The sequence below is a fragment of the Carettochelys insculpta genome, chromosome 5 (genome assembly GCF_033958435.1).
Source record: "Carettochelys insculpta isolate YL-2023 chromosome 5, ASM3395843v1, whole genome shotgun sequence".
NCBI lineage: Eukaryota > Metazoa > Chordata > Testudines > Carettochelyidae > Carettochelys > Carettochelys insculpta.
Window position 1 is genome coordinate 4,560,567 of NC_134141.1, and position 17,692 is coordinate 4,578,258.

General features: G+C 47.4%; 1 protein-coding gene across 1 annotated transcript in view; it reads right to left on the minus strand.

The window, feature by feature from the left end:
* The window catches only part of LOC142012987 (purpurin), a 60,769-nt gene that overhangs the window by 10,379 nt on the left and 32,698 nt on the right, over window positions 1-17,692 (minus strand). The gene's annotated exons all lie outside the window — the stretch shown is intronic.

The window sequence follows — 17,692 nt, forward strand, 5'->3', positions numbered from 1 at the left end:
CGCAGATGTTGGATTATTGACCTGCCTTTAGAATAGTACAAACTTGACAACTAATCCCCATCTGTATTTACCACAAAGCATACCCCAGTTTATCCACATGCCCTCATTAACCTTAAATACTTATATGGGGGGGAAAAAAGTATTTTGTGATTCCTCTTTTATTATTACTACAAATTTGTGCAGGTGTTCAATTCTTATATTCTCTTGTCACATCAAATAGTGAGTCATTTAGCTCTTTTAAACTTCATAACCTTATCCAAATGGAGCCTGACCTACCCTCCAGGTGATCCCAAAGACATGCACAGTTAACTATTTTCTAATTCAAGTCACACCTAACCTTATCAGTAGACTCTATTGACGACTCTTTAAATAAGATGCCAAGTAGAGTTGGCTTCAGTGAGGGCAGGAGAAGCTGTTACCAGAGACGCTAACCTGTTTCTTTATTGAGAGAGACCTACCTGCTGGAATATTGCAGCTAGAGCTCTGGAACTTACTGCAAGTCAGTCCAGAGCCCTGGAGCTTACTTCAAGCCAGTCTGTTACTCTGTGGTCAGCTGGAGTGCATTGTATGAAGTGCCCTCTGGCTGCCTTTAAATAATGAATCTGCAAAGTCACTAATTGGTTATTTTCCTACGTGTGCCTGAATAAGACACTTAATCTTGGATAATCCATTATGTAAAGAACAAGCATAATCCCTTCCCCAGCCCACTGGCGTGTCTGCCAGCCTTGCTAATACAAACACAGCTTTTCCATAATGGAAAAAGAAGTCCTGAGAGCTAAGAGGGCTGGTGAAGGAAGAGTAAGGACACTCGCTCTTGTCACATTCCACTTTGCCTGCCTCTTTAACATGTGTTGGGGGGAGAGGGGAGATGGACAGTTAGTTAATCAGAAGCTCAAGCATCAGCAGACATGTGAATATGCACATGCACCTAATTAAAGTCACTCACCGGGGGGGGGGGGGTGTGGGGGGGTGTGCGTGTGTGTGAGAATATTTCTAGGTTGTCATACCAAGAAGACAGAGAATTTCCAATGGAATCGTGTCTCTTTTCTCCCCGCTCCAAATGCTCTGATTAAAACATCCACCTGTTGGTGCTATGCTCCCCAGAAACTCAAACTAAGATGGAGCCATAAGATGGTGGGAAAAAAATAGTACCAGAGAGGAAGCTGTGCTAGTCTATCCACTATCAGAACAAAAAGCTGTCAAGTAGCACTTTAAAGACTAGCAAAATGGTTTATTAGGTGAGCTTTCGTGGGACAGACCCACTTCATCAGACCATAGCCAGCCCAGAACAGACTCAATATTTAAGGCACAGAGAACCAAAAACAGTAAGCAAGGAGGACAAATCAGAAAAAGATAATCAAGGTGAGCAAATCAGAGAGTGGAGGGGTGGGGGGGAGGTCAAGAATTTGATTGAGTCAAGTATGCAGACGAGCCCCTGTAGTGACTCTGTATAGTGACTCCCTACAGGGGCTCGTGTGCATACTTGACTCAATCAAATTCTTGACCTCCCCCCCACCCCTCCACTCTCTGATTTGCTCACCTTGATTAGCTTTTTGCGATTTGTCCTCCTTGCTTACTGTTTTTGGTTCTCTGTGTCTTAAATATTGAGTCTGTTCTGGTCTGGCTATGGTCTGAAGAAGTGGGTCTGTCCCACGAAAGCTCACCTAATAAACCATTTTGCTAGTCTTTAAAGTGCTACTTGACTGCTTTTTGTTGGGAAAAAAATGTGTTGCTTTGTGTCCTGCTCAGCCTCAGCTGTTGTGGTGAGGAGACCTTTGCTTTGATAGTTTGTTAGGGGCACCCAGAACAAAGGACGAGAGTTCCCTTATACACTGAAGCGAAGAAAACCTTTGGCTACAAATGAGCGAGAGGGGTTTCCATGGATGACAGCAGAAGGGAATTTTGTTATTTCTATAGGTTCCCTATGACACCATCTTGGATTTCCCGTAAAGGCCATTTGGAAACCATGTTCGGTTCCCTTCTTCTCCATCTCTTTTCCTTGCTGGCACCTTTTCCAGCCCAGGTGGCAAACTGGCAGGTCACCTGATCGGTAATCTGCCCAGCAACAGGGCATTATAAAAGGCCAGTCGGCCAGTCAGGCAGAGCTAAGTGGTGCTGCTCCTCAGGTTAGTTAGTGCTGCTCCCTACCCAACAGGTAGAGAGCTAGTAGCCCACCAGGGTTGTTGGCCAGTGATATGCAGCTCTGCTCTCCAGTTCCCATCTCATGTTTTCCTTCCTCCCACCCCATTCGTACCCACTGTGTTTACCAGGAGGTGACCCGTGTGTTATGGAGGAGCTATTTTCTGGACCCATTCATGCTGTTCTCAAAGGGGAGTGCTGCAAGGGTGCCCAGGCTCTGGACTGCAATCACTCTGACAGTTCCGCTGCTGCCCTGGCTGCTTTGGGCAGAAAGGTTGCTCCCTCCCCGCAGCCATTCTGATGTAAGCCACCTCTAAGTGCCAGGGAGCCGTCCTCCTGGCCAGCAGAGCGACCGGCCGTACTAAGCAGCATTTCCTGCAAGCTGAGAACTTGAAAGGCCACCCAGGAGAGAGTCAGATGCCTTCCAACTGACCAGCAGTGCACCCACAGCAGGCAGCGTGTGTTTCTATTGCTAGTGCAGAGTGGCACATATCTTGGTGCATGTCCAATTTATTCCACCCATGGGTAGAAAAAATTAAAGGGAAGCCTGATACTAAGCCATGATTGGATTAATTACACGCTGGGGCATTTTGGTGTGCCTTGGGGCAGGACAGCCCATTCGAGAGCTCCCTCTGGAGGAAAGGCAGGTGCTACTGCAGTCTTTTCCCTCCGTTTCCACAGAGCTCTGCGTGCACTGGTGGTAAGCTGCTTTGGGAGGGATGGTGGCATTTAAGCACCAGTCCATGTTGGAGCATTTGGGGAGGTACAAGCTGTTCCAGAGCTCTACAAAGGCCAGGGGGAGAAATGCTTATGTCAACCTGTAACAGTCCCTTAGTACTACTGTCCTGCCTCCCTTTTGCACCTTTCAGTGGGACTTTTGCTGCTCCAAGCCACTCCCAGATGTGGGATGCACAGATACAAGTTGTGCCCAGCTGTGCACAAAATTCCTGCACCTGCTGCACTGGCTCTATTTGCATTGAAGCAGAGACCAAGCATATGCTGCACTTTCATTGGTGCATGTTGTTCAGCAGGCAAGGTGGTGTAAAGGAAAATGCATTACGCTAGGAGTGAGGCGAGCTGGCTCTGACACAGATGTGCCAGATGGCCTTGGACAAGTTCTTTCACATTCATGATTGTATTTCCCTTCCTGCCCTTTAGAATCATTGCTGGGCAGGGAGTACCTTGCTGTTTGTCCAGTGCCTCTCACAGTGAAGCACTCCCTCAACTCTGCCTGATTCCAAACCTCAGAAGCACCACTTTCATTTGAGCACAGTTCTGAACCATTGCCTGTTTTCTAGAAAGAAACCAAATGGTTGCTCTTGCGGCAAATCCTTCAGCCCTTACTCTTAGGGATAAAAGGTCACATTGAATACCAGATCTTACAGAGCAGCAGTGACCCTGGAGAGAACATACACAGCTATTTCTTCCATGCCAGAGCATCAAAATAGCAAACAATTAAATCTGGCACAAGGTGTTTCTAAGACATCTAAGAACAAATCCCTGTTACCAACTATTTGCTCAGCTTCTTGGGGAAGTGAATCATTTATTTGTAGTGGAGAGGATATGTAGTCAAGAAGTGCCCCATACATTATATTTGTAATGTTCGGTTTTGTAATAAAACACTTTTTAATCAGTGGGAGAAATTAATTGTCCATTGCAACACAAAATTATTATGGAACAAGAATGTTACTTAGCAGTAAAAGCAGTCACCTGCAACAAATGCATGCCCCTGTAATTCTGTTTTCTTCTAATACAAATAAAGTAGCTGTTTAATGACAACTGAAATTGGAGTATTTTCTATAAAAAACAAACATTTGTAAAAACTGATCACTTAGGCTGTGTTTTTAGCCAGACTGATTAGTGTAGGTCCCTGCCAGACACAGCTGACACGTGAAGCCATACTTAGGTGCCATAATCCAGTTGGATTTACAGATATTGCAACTAATAGCTAATTACAACACTAGCCTTTGGTTTGTTGCCGTAACATCTGTCACTGCATTGCATACAGTTTGCAGCAAGGATGTGGGTGTGGGTATGGGTGTGGGTGTGTTTCCACCCCACGATCAAGGTGGCTCATTTTTGGTTCAGAAAAAGAAAGTAGCCTAGAAAAGTGTCAAGATAAATGTTTCTAATTAACCACTGCTTTCCAATTTACTCTTGAATGGGAACAGTACACAAAAGCCCTGGTGAATGCAGGATCTGCAAAGGACAGGACTGCAGAACCCAGAGCCTGTGGGGCAGAAGGGGATAACATAGGCCCCTCATGCATCTGACGAAGCAGGTCTTTGCCCACAAAAGCTTATGCTCCAAAATATCTGTTAGTCTATAAGGTGCCACAGGACTTCTTGTTGTTCTCAAAGATACAGACTAACACAGCTACTTCTCTGATACTTGTAGACCCCCATGCAGGCCTTTCTCTAATATGTCTTGTGATAAATAAATTGCTCTAGGATTTACTGGGATTGTTCTCCCTGCTCAGAATTAGCAACATGTGCTAGGTCAGCAGCGGAAGGCCCAGCATGGGATCCCTAAGTCGCCCCTTCTGTCAGGCACTGAACTCCTGCTGAACTAGCCATCTGATGGTGGGTTTGGTCACACGGGTCTCTGAGAGCAACTAAATATAGAAGCCTTGCGAGCTGCCCTTGACAAATATTGGAGCAGTTATTGTATATAGGGATGAGAGGATTTCCTGCCTCTGCTTTAGCTTATCGAGATCTAATTCATATTCTTAACATGACTGGAACAACAGGTGCAATTAAGACAACCAGGGCTGGGCGTCAGCAGACCTGAAAGAGAGCTATCTTCCACTACCCCCACTACCTCATGAAGTGGGGCCAATGTTGCTCACCCACTGGGAAATGCTTGAGCCCAGGGAAGGAAGAGTGTTGAAAACATTGCTTGTAACTCGGTTCATCACATGACTTCTTTCACTGGGAAGAACGAGACACGCTGACAGTATATCGTCAGAAAGTTGGTCACATTTGGTTTACATGTAGGATTTGTGGACTCATTAGACCTTCAGATGAAGCCCGTCGAGTTCACCACCCTGCCATTCAGACAGAGACATTGTCATTTTAATTCTATGAACTAAAATGCTTTTACATCCCCCAGAACTTAACATTGCTCTCGTGAGGTGTGATGAGTGACAGGCCAAATCCTGGTGTTTGCCCAAAGCCAGGCTATGGCTTGGACAAAGCCAGGGCCCCTGTTTACCAGGAAATGTACCTCAAATGCCAGTTCACTTCCTCTGTGCCACATAATAGCCAATGAAGGACTTTCAAGCGTGGCTGCTCTGCCCTAGACTGGAAACAGCAACACGGAAGGCCCCACAGCCCACTACCCTCTGCTGCGTGGCCTCCTCCCCTCACAGTTACATTTTAATGAGTCCAAAGGCAGTTACACCCATAACCAAGGACAGCAGCACACTGCAAAGCCACTTGGAGTACACAATTTTTATGGCCCTTTCTGAGTACAGGAATCAGAACATATTGTCACTGACAGACACACACAAAATTCCATTGAAAGCAACCACACTCAGGAGGCTGAAGTATAGGTAAGCAGTGCAACATAATTCACATTGACATAGCTGGTCAGAACTGGCTTTTCACCTTCCACCCAAACGGGTAGCAAATAACACTTGCCCTGTAAGTCTTCTGCCCCTCGGGTTTTTCTGTGTATTTTTAATAGGCAGAAAATGGAGAACTGAGCACTTACAGATTGCTAAGAACAGACTAAAGACTGCTCAGACACTGCCTCCACAGAGAAATTAATGGAGACATTTCCAAAAACACACAGACCACACTGGCATGGCAAGTGTCATTAGGTTCTGGGACTTCTGCATAAAGAGTTGTCTTATTCACACAAACACCACTGCTGGAACAGAGTGGTTCGACAGCATGCAGCTAGTCCTTTTGCTCAGGATCCCACTTCCCCCACCAGTGGACTCCAGAAACGGAGGCAATGATTACATGAGAATCTCATTTTCAAAAAGGAAGATTCTATCCCAGAGCCAAACAGTTGCTGAGAAGCTGAAAAGTTGGTACTCCTTAAAGGCACAAAACCTGAAGGCAAATATGAAGACAACCCACCTTTGTAGGTAAAATGTTTTAAGTTTTGTTATTAAAGATAATCTCATAATGCCTTAAGGTTTGGGTCAGCTACTGTTGCCTTGAGATGAACTATACTGTGTATACTCCGGTATAACAGAGCAGAGTATTAAATTCTCTACATTTACCACATGAAGCCTTTAAAATTTATTACGTCTCAGTCGTGCTTAAGAGAGCCTAAAATATAAGCCGTTCTATCAGAGGCCTCAGCTTTAAGATAAAGTGTCAGTTTCTTGTTTGGGTTTTTGTAAACTTGCTTGCCCTTTTAAACATAGTTAGAAGCATGTTATAGCAAAAAAAAGTTTCAAAACAACAATTTATACATAAAGTTAACCAAACAATTTCAATAGGTTTCCACCTTCGGCTTCCAAACACAAAGCATCATGAATATTTAATACCCTCAAAGTACTTGTGTAGACATTTATTTTAGTTCAGTTTTAATTCTCTTTTTATGTTATGTAAAAGGGAAGCAATGCCTGTTAAAGTTTGTATGTCTAAGCAGCCAACAAAAATGGAACTGTGAAAAGGTTGGGTAAAATAACCTTATTTATTTTTGCTAAAACAGTGTTCAGCAGGGGCAGCAACACAACTTACAGAAGATTGTGAGCATCTACTTAAGCAGTTAAAAATACTACATTTAGTACAAAATATTAGATATACACTGTATTTAAAAATGAATGTCTAAAGTAAAACTTTAACAGCAACGAAGGGTCCTGTGGCACCTTATAGACTAACAGAAAAGCTTTGAGCATGAGCTTTCGTGAGCACAGACTCACTTCATCAGATGCTGTAAAGTAAAACTTGCGTTATAAAAAAATACTTGGTCCCTATCACACTATAAGCACACTAAGTTAATCTGTGTATTAAATTTGGCTTACAGGAAAAACACTAGAAATGTAAAGCAAACACAATTTTTTAATTATATTGACTAACTTGTGTCCCATACATCAAAGATATCAGCAGTTATCACTACACCAAGACACCAGAAGCTATCAGTACACAGGGAAGGAACGCCGAAGCACCAAGAAAAGAAAAATGGAGTACTTACAAATAATGGACTGCTCAACTACACGTCAGTCTACCATATAGGCACGATTAAGTTGGCAGTCAGATGGAAACCATTAGCTGGACCAGATTAAATTGTCGTTTAATTTGAATTTGACTGTTGTGTAAAAGCAACTATATTATTGCTGTATAACAGTTATTCTGTCCAACACACAGTTAAAAGAGAAAACACCAACAAATACGTAGCAGCAAACAGTATAAAGGCAAGAAAAAAGACACACAGGTAAAGAAATTAAGTTACATAATAATTACGAACTGGGCAAACAAATTCCCTATTACTACTAATCATAACTTGAGTCAGTGGCCCTGCATCCTACCTGAGGTACATTATTCAAAACAATCCTATTCAGTGTCTGGGTACCAATGCCAACAACTGACACAGCAATATTTGATAAACTGGTTACCACCCACACAGCACATTATCTAGAAGAAACAAACTGGATTTGTATCAACTACTAGTGTATCAAGGAGCAATTCAACCAAAGGAACAGAGAATGCCTCAGCTCTACCCCCAGCCTGGATCTCCCTCCTGCTCCCCAAACTCTTCATCCCTGGCCCAACCCCAGAACCCATATCCATCCCCGCCCCACCCTCCTGCCCTATTCCAGAGCCTCCTCCTGCACTCTGAGCCCCTCATTTCTGGCCCTATATCAGGGCCCGTACTCACCCCGACCCCACTCTCCTACCCTATGCCAGAGCCCCTCCTGCACTCTGCAGTTCTGGCCCCACGCCGGAACCTGCCTACCCTCCCGTGCCCCAACCCCCTGCCTCAGCCCAGAGCCCATCCTCAGACTCCCAATGCCTTATCTCCATCCCCCAGCCCTGAGCCCTCTCTGGCATCTCAAATCCCCCATTCCCAACCCAACCCCACAGCCTGCCCCAGGCGGAGCCCTCGCACTCCCCTTCCATCCCACCCCCCGAGCCAGCCTGAGTGACAGACAGAGGGGCAATGGAGTGGGGGCGGAGCCTCAGATGAGGAAGGGCCGGGCGGAGGCGGGGCACAGATGTTGAGTTCCATGCCAAGAGAACGTTGGCAATCCTAGCGGTAAGGAGTCACCCTGGGGGCACTAACCAACAGCGGCAGAGGGGCAATATGTGACTTGCTTGTACTGAGGCCTAAAATGGAGGCTCAGCAGGAGTGGCTTTGGCCAGCTTAGGGAGCAGCGGAAAGTCCTGACACCGCCCGAGCCAGTCTATTCTCATGGGCATATATGGGCTGGTATAACCATCGGCCTTCATCTGGGGAGCAAGTTCCAGGCTTTGTCTGCAATAAGCCAGGCCTGCCGTCTTTGCTACTAACAGGGCGTGAGGTCTCGTTGGGCGATTCAATGGAAGCCTACTGTGCCATAGCCCTGCATAGAGCTGGGGCAGCGTACAGAGAGAACTTGCATGCGCACTGTCCGTGGGGTCAATATCCCTGAGGCTTTCTTTATATAACCTGGGGCTTCTGTTCACGGAACTTCAGGAATTAGTCCCCTTCCATTCAGGAGTTAAGCCACAGCCACTGAAGCTACGGCAAAGCATGCTCTAAGGTAAAAGCAAGGGACGGCTGCACCATATGATCTACTCTAACTGCTTTCTCATGGCTAGTCCAGCATGACTCCTATTGCTCCTCGTACCTCAAGGTGCTTTGCAAAAAGATATTTTTAGCTGCTTGAGTAGTTATGGTTAAGCCAAGCTGCACGTGCGGGTCCTAAGGCTGCATTTAAAGAGCTAACACCATGTCAGCGACACAAACAGCCAGAGGCAAAGGAATTCACGCACGCATCAGCTAAATACCCTCCGCCAGACATCTCATTCACATCAGCTTTAGTGAACTCCACTTCAACCTGCAACAGAAGGCAGAAGCAGATAAATCGAGGGTGGGGTGGGGGAGGGGGCTGGGTCCCTCTCAGTGCATTGCAAACAGAGAGCAGTTTTAAATAGGAGGACAGATTTGACTAGCACTTAACCCAGGTGTGGGAAGCCAGGAATAGTGAGTGAGTGGGCCATGTGAGTGGCCTGCCTTCACCTCAGTGGGCCACAGCATCCCGCAACCCTACTGGGGTTCCACCTGCAGCCACATGGCCCCTCATGTGCCCCTCAACTCTCTTGCACCGTAGGCCTATGCTTACCTGCTCCTCCTCCTCCTCCCTCCCAGCACTTCTGGAGCACATGGATCACCTGATACACACTCCATCCCGTCTCCTCCCTCCCAAACCGGGAACAGGGCAGATCAGCTGTTCACAGTGTTCTAGCTCTGGGAGGGTGGGGTAGGAGTGGGGACAGATCACTTCAGTGGGAGTAAGGCTGGCATGAATTGTCAAACCAGGTCCTTCTGTAACTCCTTCAGATGGGTTAGCATCTCTCACTTGCAGCTGGGAGAATTGTTGCTCCAATCACTTACAGCCCCTGCGTTTCTGTTCTCTATGGAGTGGGGTTTCTTTAAGGAACGCCCTTCTGTCAAGCTTCTTTGAGGGGTGGGGGATGGCTGGATTCCACACTGTTTGGTGACAGGCTAGGCCTGTCTCCAGGGTCACACTCAGAGAGTTACACAGTCTCCTTCCAAATTTGCTCCTTCTTGAGAACTTCCTCCAGCCTTTCTGGGTTCTGTGTTGTGGAGCTCTCCCACTTAGGGCAGTCAGTCTTCGAGTTTCTCTCTGAGGCCTGTTTGTTCAGGGCAGCTTGTCACAAATGGACCCCCGCTGGCGGTTCATTTCAACCTCTGCCACATGGCACACAATTTGTCCTGGGTCTCTCATCCTTGGAGGCGGGAACAGGGGCTTGGTGGCTGTTTCCCTCTCACTTACTCTGCAGCAAGAGTCAGGCACTGCAGATTTCCTCCTGGTTGTCTCCCCTTCCTGTGACGGGATCTCCCTTTCAAGCTGGCTCTCTCCAGCTGGCGACATCTTAGCAGCAGTCCCTGTTTGGTACCAGCTGAGCATTGAGTTGATTAGCATTCGTCTGAGTAGGCTGGGGGTGTGCTCCACAACAACCCCGTTAGCAACTTCTATCATCCCCAGGCATGAGGACAGCAAGCAGCTGTCCCAGAGAGTTAGGGCGTAAACTTCTTTTGAGATGCAATGATAAGGCTACATCTCCACTACCACCTACATTACAACCCCTGGAGCAACACATCAACATAAGCTCTAGTTTGCTCAGTGCCAGGTTATGCCACCGCAGGGGTGAGAGCTTTCCTGACAGGAGGAAACAATTTCCCATCGGCAGAGAGCATTTTCAGCAGCCTCCACTTTATTTTCCCAGGAAAGTCCCTGGAGTTCTACCTGAGACCACCAGAGTTAATTTGCATGGAGCACTTGTTATTGCCTAATGTTCGTGTTAAAGTGCATGTAACAAGAAGCACTTGGGCTGACGGATGTGCTGATATGTTTTGATTTCCCTTGAATCAGATGCAAGCAGCAAATTAAGCGATGAACATTGAGATTCTCAGTTTTAGATCTAAGTAACTCAGTTGCCGTAGAGCAATCAGGCATCCATTAATGCTGCCTGATTTCTAAGAATAGCGGTCAGTTTGGGCTTGTCTTTACTTACCAGGGAGTTGGTGCTCCCCAGGTTGATCTTCCAGGGTTTGATTTAGTGGGTCTAGTGAAGACGTCGCCAAGTCAAGGTGTGAGGCTCTGCATAAACCTCAGTCCTCCTGGCAGTCAGGAGGAAGAGAAGTTGATGACAGAGTTTCTCCCCTAGTGTAGGGCTGGCCACACTTTCAAAGTCAGGCAGCTGCTTTCGTAGCCTATCCGAGTAGTCAGCAATTATCAGTTTGGCTCAAACATGAGCCAAATCTCCCTCCAGAGTTTCTTCCAGCTGAAGCCGCACTCTGAGCTCCAGGCAGTGCTGTGTTCTCCGTGGCTACAACAAAGAAATGGCAGCTTGTACCACAGGCAGCAGAAGGGAGCACGGCACTGACTTGAACAAAAGGCACCGGAGGCTCCTTCCAGAGTGCCATTGCTGCTAATGGTTCCCACTGCCAGGCCTGCAACTGAATCCACCGAATTCTCCAGCAACAGCAAAGCCCGGGAGCTGGTTTTGCAGAGCCTCTCACCTTGACTTGGCAACATTTTTACACAACTTGACAACACTCGGTGCAGCACACAGAGGAAAAGCAACACAAAACCGGCCTGTTGCTTCAGTGGCTGGGAGGGGAACTGGGGCCTGCCCTTCACTCTGGGCTGCCGGCTAGTAACCCTCAATCCTACAGTTCTGGGCTTTACACTCCCAGCCCTCACTGCTCCTTCCTGGATCTCCTTCTCACCACACCTGGCTCCTCCACTTTTTCCCTGAGCGTACGAGTTCCAGACTCTCCGCCCTCTTCTCCAGAATGACTGTCCTCGCCCAGCAGCATCCCCAGCCCATTGCCACCTACCTGGCTTTGCAGGCCCCACCTGTTCCTGCCTAGCTGAACCTGCTTACAGTCAATTCCCTGATCCCTGGTTTTGACTCTGGCTGCAGCCTGTGAAGTTGATTGGCTCACCTGTGCACCTTAACCCTTTTCTGTCCTTTGTGGGATGGACACTCAACCACAAGGCCTTACTTACATTTTTCCATAGGTCACACTAATGGTTGATGTCCTGCAGCAGGCCTTCAGTGGATGGACACCTCAGAGAGAAGCGAAGACAAAGTGTGGGGGAGTTCAGAGCATGTTTCAAGCTGCGCCTTTTTGCAGAAGCCTGCCCAGTTACCAGAAGCAAGCAGCTGTGGACAACATACTGAGGGCGTATGTGGCTGAGAGACAATGATGGTATTGCTTTTGGCCCTGGGCAGCGTAGAAATACCTAATCCAGATAGGCACTTCAGACCTTTTTTCTAGGATGTTTGCAGTTTCTTAAAGCTTAGTCCTACAAAATCATCCCTTCACCTCCATTTGGCTTTCCCTAAGCATTTGTCTTTCTGATTTCAGCCTGAAACCCACCTGCCCTCACATCCTTCTATGATGTTCATGGGTAGCAGCCTGTGTTGTAGGCAGACCTGGAGGGGATGCCAATTGTCAAGGTCACCCAACACCTCCTTTATAAAATCCTTTATTAAGTTGCTTTGAAACCTCCATCCTGAGGCAGGGCCTCTGCTTGGGAATTTTCAGCCGAAAGGGTAAAGTTTTATAGAAAGTCACCTAAAATAGTTTCAGCAAAGAAGATGCTGACCAGCATCTGATGAAGTGAGTCTTTGCTCACGAAAGCTCATGCTCAGAACTTTTCTGTTAGTCTATAAGGTGCCACAGGGCCCTTCGTTGCTGTTACAGATCCAGACTAACACGGCTACCCCTCCGATACTAAAATAGTTTAGCCATTTCAGAGACTGTCAGAGGCAAATCGGACTTGCCCAGGGTATCAATGTTTTACATCCATTACACCTAGTGTCAGGGACCTGCCATTTGCTGATTCCACGAAAATTTACTCAGACCGAATTAAGTTTTAAGACTCTGAAAACTTGGTGTTTGCACATGCTCAGTGGAGTTTTCCGAGCATCAGCTAAATTCTCCAAAGGCTCCAACCAGTGTTCCCTGTAAGCTGGGCACTCGAGCGGCCACCCAGAATCGATTCCGGTGCTGCCCAGCTGATTAGCAGAGCGCACACACAGCGGCCCGCAGCGGACAGCCTGTGCTTCTGTTGGTGGTGCACAACCACCCATGCTTCCGTGCACATATTTATTCTGCCCATGGCTGGAAAAAATTCGAGGCAATCCGGGTTCCATCTGCACTGCGCATGTGACATCTCAAAGAAAAGGAGGCTGAAGAGGGATTTTCATCCATCTGCTGGCAGGCACTGAAACTGCCAGGCAGGGTCAATTGTCTCATCCGTATTGCTGACAGCCAGGCAGCGTGGCGGAGGAGGCAGGTGCCTCACTGGGGTACAGAAGGGTGAAGAATCAGAGTAAAAGGGTCCATCAGCCCAGAGACCAGTCACCTCCAGAATCTGGCGCGGACCCAGCATTCGAAGGCTCAGCACTCTTTGGTAACTGTGAAACCACTGAGCATGCTCTTAACCCCCTCTAGTGCCAGGACATAGAGTGCAGCCTGCTCTTGCTGCAATGCACTCCGATCACGTGATGCTTGTCTGGACGGTGGCTAGAGCCCATGTTCCCTCTAAGCAGAGTGCATGGGTCACCCCCCAGGAGAGATTCAGGTACTGCTCAGTGCCCGGAGCTGCTCACAGCCAGCAGCGTGTGTGTCTCCTGGGGGTACACATACCTCAGTGCACAGAACAGAATTTATTCCGCACAGGGATGGAATAAACATGAGCGGGAACATTGGCTAGAGCTATCTAGAACCCTGCTGATGACCCCAGGGGAAGTTAGTGTAGTCCACATACCGGAATTTCCTTTTTAAAATGCTAGGAAATTACATGCATATGCGCACACCCTCCATAGCATTAGGATTATTAGGGTCGTCCAGCCAAGCGCTCAAGAGTTTAGAAGTGCCAGAACTTGTTTGTGCAAACTTAACTCAACCCCTTCACCTGTATCCTCTGTGATACTGTCTTTAAGAACATCAGCATACGCATCATATACTATTCCGCCTCTGGCCACACTGCACAGAATGGGCCTGGCATAATAAAGGACTGGCACAGCAAAGGAAACCACTGTCCAGAGGCCAGCCTGCCTCATTTGTTGCACCCATTCAATGGGTAGTGGGTGAGGCGGGACCCTGCAAGAAGAGAAGGGGGCAGGTTCCGTGGTTAAGGGAATGCAAATCCACATTGGAAAAATTGATTCTTTGCCTCTGCCACAGAGTTCCCAGGTGAGGCTGGGCAAGTCACTTAACGTGCACATTCAGCTGTGCTCCTTTTTCCAAGCACCCAATTTGGAAGCATCAGGGGATCTGACTTGCTGTAGAGTTGAGCACTTAACTACTCTGGTGGTCCCAGCGAGCTCACTCTGAGCAGGCCTATGAAACTTGCTGTACAATGACAAAGAACAAGTCAGGTCAATGGTGTTGCAGGCTGAGCAGCCAGCCAGTGGCCACACCAAAGTTTTAGCCTTACTGTCTCTGCCTGTGTTCTTTGTGTGTATAATGGGAAGAGCAGTATGGACAGCCGCAAGGCTATGGTTGGCCAAAGGGGACAGTTTTTAACATACACAGGCAGGGACGGTGGCAGCTAAAAGCCCTCGGCTGATCTCTGCAACTCTGATGCTGGAAGGAGAGTCACCCTGCCATGCTGAGCAAGGAGTATTCTGGATGGCTGCCTTTTGGGGGGCTGCAGAAGCAATGCTAAAGAACCAATATTGCAGGACTGGAGAACGTTGAATGAAAGTTCCTTAGCAAATGGGATAAAGACAGGACCTTCGCAGATTTGTCTTCTGGCGCCATCTAAAGGTCCTGATGGAGAGATGGAAGGAACATTAGCCTAAGTATAGAGTACTGTCTAAGGCTACTGAATAACGAAGAGCCTAACTTTTCATGACCTATCCTTCACTTAAAACGCAGGCTACAAAAGAGCCAACTGGGTACCAGTAAATGAGCAGATGCGGAAGTCAGGAGGTGTAAGATTGTCAGGGCACAGCGAGCACAGAAATCCTTTCAATGTGCTCAGATCCACACGAGACCTGAGAACTTAGCAGCACAGCATTATGTTTGGATAAGGCCAACTGTGTGATCTACCCAGTGACACTGGTGGATGAGCTGTGGTTCTGTGTGGCAATAGTTAGTGTGTGACTGAGCTGGAGGATTCAAATGCGAGTGTCCATATAGCACAGTTTGAAGATTTGGTCTTTTCTGGCCCTCTTTTGATGAAGAGAAGGACCTGTGCTGCAAAAGCCCGTTCTGAGCTCACAGAGGTGGTAACAAGTACCCGTCATGGACCTTCCTGCAGAAACAGCTGGGGGTGTAGCTACTTTTGGACCAAGGTCCATAGGCTGGCTTGAACATGCCTCTCACTGTGGGATTATGCACACTGTCATCTTGCAATGAAGCAGGTTTGCCTTGGTGCAGGATAAGCGGCAGTGTTGGAACTGGAGGGTTACAGTTCTCTGATCCAGTGGGACTACTGTTCCCAGGCATTTCATGTTGTTTTCTCCCATGTGAACAAGTGAACTTCCAAAATAGCTCAAGCGCCTTCTGATTTTATCTCCAGGCACATTCACAGGGGAGCTGTTAGCCACGGCGTAATTAGCACTCCTCAGTTAAAATTCATTTGTCAAGGCACTTAGAGCAAATATGTATAATTAGATCAGCTCAGAAATTGCTGTGGCAGATGAGGTTCCAATCTAGAATTTGCAATACAAACCTGACATCATTTGATCAAGAGGTTCCCCTGTTACAAGCTCGCCCCTCCGAGAGATCAGTTTATAAAATGTCAGTATAATGCTTCCATGCAGGTACATGCGTTATGGCTCTACATCTTCCAGTTTTCTAACGCTAGAATTTCTCCAGTGAATTTTCTGCAAGGACATGAGAAGCCCTTGCCCCCAGAACTCTGGGAATAATTGATCTTCTTGTTCAGCAAGAGGCCACCATAAGTATGCAACTTTGATTCGCCACTCTCTAAAGTGCCCCCCCCACTTTTTATTTAGGATCCAATTCGGGAGCTTACCTACCCGAAGGTAAAAACTATGGGTCACCAAATGAAATGTATGGGCAGGAAGTTTCAAACAAAAATAGAAGTTTTTCTTCATGCAGCACACAGTCAGCCTGTGGAACTCCTTGCCAGTGCATGCTGTGAAGACCAGAACTTTATCAGGAGTTCAAAAAAGAGCTGGATAAATTCACGAAGGTTTGGTCTGTCAATGGCTATTAGCCAGGATGGGTTGGAATGGCATTCCTGGCCTGTTTGTCAGAGGCTGGAAATGGATGACAGGAGAGGGATCACCTGATAATTACCTGTTCTATTCACTCCCTCTGGGGCACCTGGCATTGGCCACTGTCAGAAGACAGGACACTAGGCTAGATGGACCTTCGGTCTGATCCAGTGTGGCCGTTCTTATGTTCATATTAGATCCACTGTTATTAACAAGGCAGCTGTAGGTCCTAGTGTAGTCAGGGCTCAGGCACCTTTCTTACGTTATAAAGCCTGCTCTACACCACTAGCTTAGCAGCAGTGCAGCTGGACTGCTGCTGTACAAGAAAACCAGTCCAGCACCCCAAGACAAAGATCAACAAGTGTATCAAAATGAAGATTACACAGCTCTGTGCTGACTTTATCATGCACACTGCTAAGGTTTAGGTTGGACATTAGAAAAAGCTTCCTAACCGTCAGGGTGGGTAAGCCCTGGAATAAATTGCCTAGGGAGGTTGTAGAATCTCCATCACTGGAGATATTTAAGAGCAGATTGGTTAAACATCTATCTGGGATGGTCTAGATGGTGCCCGGTCCTGCTGTGATGGCAGAGGACTGGACTCTACGGGCTTATCTATACTTACCGGAAGATTGACATGTTGGCAGTGGATCTTCCGGAGTTTGATTTTGTGTGCCGGGTGCAGATGTGGCAAAATCTCTCTCTCTGGGCTCGGCCATCGACCCCTGTACTCCACACTATCGCACTGAGTATGGGACATCAATGTGATATTAGAGAGGCTAGGTCTTGACTAGGGAAATAAGTCGATTCCCATACATCGATTCTAGCTATGTAAATGCTGTAGCTAGAATTGTGTATCTGAAATTGACTTACTTCCCTGTTGTAGACTTAGCCTATGACTTCTCACAGTCCCTTCCAGTTCTGTGATTTGCTTGGCCCAGACCAGTACAGGAAGATCAGCTGACTGGAGCTGAACCCGAGCAAGGCAGAGGCTAGTGAGCAGACAGAAGCAATTTAAGGAGTTTGCAGTCACGGACAGTTTCCTTTGACTGACACTACTACCCACGTTTGTTCAATTTAGCCCATGGTTTAGGAATACTCCCGGATTCCTCTGTCACTAAGCACTCATACTGCAGCAGTCCTGAGTCATGCCAAATTTGACCATCTCTGTTGGCTAGACGACTCCATCCCATCCGGATGGAGGATGACCTGCCCTCAGTTACTTATGCCTTTGTGACCTCTGAGCTGGTCTACAGCAGCATGATCGACCTTGGAACAAAGCCTTCCTCACTTATAAAACTCTCTCTCATGCAGAATGCCGCAGCACATCTCAGCAACACCGTCTAGTGCCAGCACGTCAGGCTGAACCTCCACCCACCGCACTGCATTCTCAGAGAACACTAAGTCGAGTTCAAGGTCTTAGTTCAGACTGTTAAGTCGCTCAACGGACTTGGCCTGGCAAAGCTAAAAAAATCATTCTGGAGCTCAAGGCGGGGATGTTGGGTGAGAGTTCTGCCCCTCAGGTGCAAGGGAACTCAACAATAAAAGGGAGAGAGAGCCACCTATGGAGGGGAGGAAGTTCTCCGTGCTAGTCCGAGACAGTGGAAGAGACTCTTTCATGAACCATCACAAACTTCCCTTCCGACTCCCAGGGCAAG